A 3166-nucleotide genomic window follows, 5' to 3' on the forward strand; every position below is an offset into this window, starting at 1 on the left:
TCTGTCAGAAATTCAAGACTTCCTGCTCCTACAGTTTCTCACAGCTGAAGGTTCTGGGATATGTAGGAGTGGAGTATGGGATAGGGGCCTAGCTCCACCTGGGGTCTGCCCTACGGCCCTGATCCCTCCTCCTTCCTCATGGTCCAAGCTTCTGCAACACTACCCCCACCCCCATCCTCCTGCAGGCTACTATACTATTGAGATTGCAAAGCCCATTGACCCTTCCTCAAGAAAACATGGTGGAATCTTGCAGAAGGTCAGGCTGACCAGTGCTGGCATGCATAGAAGATGTCAACACACCACCCTCTTTGCTTGTGCCTTCAGTGTATGGTCTCACAGATATTGAAGACTGAGTATTCCCAGGCCCCACCTATTTCCTACTGTCAGCCTTTGCCCTGTCTATCTCTGGGCCAGTCATCCTCTGTTTCTGGCTAATGAAGCTTGCTGTTTTAGAGTTATCACCTTCTTGGTGGTCATGGAGAATGCTCATGCCAACAAGAGCACATTCAAAAGGAGACTGTGAAAGACTAAGGGACTTCTGAGGTTTGACTAAAGTCATTTTGCTTTATGATATGAAGCCTAGGGAATGGAATTGGTGGCTTAATGGCAGATGTCCCCCATAAGCTCCAGTATTTGAATACCTGGTCACTAGTTAGTGATGGTGGTAGTGAGGTATTAGGACATTTAGCCTTGATGAAGAAAGTAAGGTAGTAAGGCAATAGGGGGTGGGTTTTGAGAGCTTATTGTCTCATCCAACTTAGTTCACTGTCTGTTTCATACTTGTGGTTTAGGATGTGAGCTCTTAGCTTCCTGCTCCTGCACCATGCCTGCTGCCTGCTTCCATGGTGGACTCTCAATGTCCCAGAACCATAAGCCAAACTGAATTCTTTCTTCCATAAATTGTTCCATGGTGCTTTATCAGAGCAACAGAAAATTCACTGATACAGTTGCTAAACATTATGGAAGATCCAAAAAAGGGCACAGATGAAGAGACTTCATTAATTGTAAGCTTCGATGTTTTATTTATATTTTAGATTGCTGAACTTATTTCTACATAAGAAATTAAGTAGTAAGTAAAAATTTTTTTTTCCAAGTCAGGGTTTCTCTATGTATCACTGGTTGTCCTGGAACTCACCATGTAAACCAGGCTGACCTGAAACTCAGAGATCTGCCTGTCTGCCTCCTGAGTGCTGGTATTAAAGACTTGTGCCTCCACTACTTATCCATTAACAGAAATATTTAATTTATAATTTTTAAATGTTTAATTAAAATCTAATTGCATCACTTCCCCTTCCCTTTCTTCTCTTTACCCCTTCAAATATCCCCTTAGTCTCTCTCAAAATAATGACCTCTTTTTATTTATTATTGTTACACACATATGATCAATTGAATAAGAATGGCCCCCATAGACTCATATATTTGAATTCTTAGTCACCCAGGGAGTGGCACATTTTGAGAAAGATTATGAGGTGTGGCCTTGTTGGACTCTCTCTCTCTGCTTGCAGATCAGTATATAGTTTTCTGCTATTTCTCCAACACAATGCCTGCCCGCCACCATGCTCTCTGCCATGATTATAATGGACTAAGCCTCTGAAACTGCAAATTAAAATAAACCCCAATTAAATGATTTCTTTTATAAGAGTTACCTTGGTCATGATATTTCTTCACAACAATAGAATAGTGACTAAAACAATATATAAATACATAAATATATAAATACAAATGATGAGTGTTGTTTGTGTGTATATGACCTCATAGCTGACCACTTTGTATCAGATAACCAATTAGGGGGCTCATCCTTGGGGTAGGCTAATTCTTCCTCTCTCAATAATCACTAGATGCATGTAGTTCTTTGTCTAGGGGCAGTACACCTGTGAGATTTCCCACTTCTACCTTAACATGTCTGTTGGTATTGTCATTGTTCAGGTCTTGTTCAGGCAGCCATATTGGGAAAATATCATGAATATAGCTTCCCTATCATTTCTAGGAGACATCATCTCATAACACACTTCCTGTTCTGACTTGTACAGTTTTTTAACCCTTCTTCCTCAATATTCCTTCAGCCTTAGGTGCAGGAGTTGTATTGTAGATGTATCCATTGACGCTGGACTCCCTGTAGTTTTGATTTTGGCATCATGGCCTTTGGTGGGTTTCTGTAATGGTCTCCATTTGCTGAAAAGAGAAGGTTCTTTGAAGAGGAGTGAGAGCTACACTTACTTGCAAATTTCATGATTCCTTTTTTCTTTACAGCTGAATAGTATTCTGTGGTGTGTGTGTACCACACATACATTATCTGTTCATCTGTTGAGAACATTTAGGCTGTTTCAATTGGCTAAAAACTATGGACCACTTCACTAATCTTCATGTTATTTTTGCCCAGAGGCATGTTAATCTTCTCAGTATTTTTCCAATTTTAGTATATGTACCTCTGAAGTAAGCACAGGCACAGTATTTTAAAATAAGTTAGTCTCTCTCAAAATGTTCTACATTGAAGTTAATTCTACTCCTAATCCCTGCAGGCTTAACATAGAATTGGAAGAGCTGATTCTAAAATTTATATAAAAGAGTCAAAAGGCAAGAATATCCAAGAGAAAATGTAAAGAAAAAACTGAGTTGTATATCCAACCAGATAAAAGTTTTTTTAATAAAATCAAATTGATTGTCATTATTTATTATTGATTATAGCTATGATAAATAGACCAATTCAGCTGAATTTTTTTTTTTGAAATAGCTTAGGACTGGGGAGCACTATAAAGTGTTCATCATGAAACAATGAGTACTTAATTAAAATCCCAGGGCATAATTGTAAAAGGATCGCTTTCTTGGAACTAAATATATTCTAACATTTTAGATATAAGAACATTGAATTTTTGAGGCTATGGTACAAGCCTCTGGTATGTATGGTACATACTCTGGTAATGAATTTGAACTAATATAACCACTCAGTTCAATCTAGAAGTATCTGATAAAGTGAAAAATGGGGAACACATCAATCCAGCAAGTCCATTTACAGGAAAGTGCACTAGAGAAAATCTAAAACATATGCACAAAGAAGCATCAATGTCAGTTTTTCCAGTACATTTCATAGCATGGAGAAATTGGGAACCGAGGAAACACAGAAACATTTTGCCTAATCCTCAAATGAATGAAGTATAGCTACATCTGT

The 3166-nt window shown here is 38.4% G+C and overlaps 1 non-coding gene across 1 annotated transcript; it reads right to left on the minus strand.

Annotated features, from left to right (window-relative positions):
- Nucleotides 1-2335: 2335 nt before the first annotated feature.
- LOC121825898 (U6 spliceosomal RNA) lies at nucleotides 2336-2441 on the minus strand. Its single transcript, XR_006068270.1, has one exon. It is a non-coding gene; the product is annotated as a U6 spliceosomal RNA (small nuclear RNA).
- Between the last annotated feature and the right edge of the window lie 725 nt (nucleotides 2442-3166).

This window comes from Peromyscus maniculatus, chromosome X, assembly GCF_049852395.1.
Source record: "Peromyscus maniculatus bairdii isolate BWxNUB_F1_BW_parent chromosome X, HU_Pman_BW_mat_3.1, whole genome shotgun sequence".
In the NCBI taxonomy this organism is placed as follows: domain Eukaryota; kingdom Metazoa; phylum Chordata; class Mammalia; order Rodentia; family Cricetidae; genus Peromyscus; species Peromyscus maniculatus.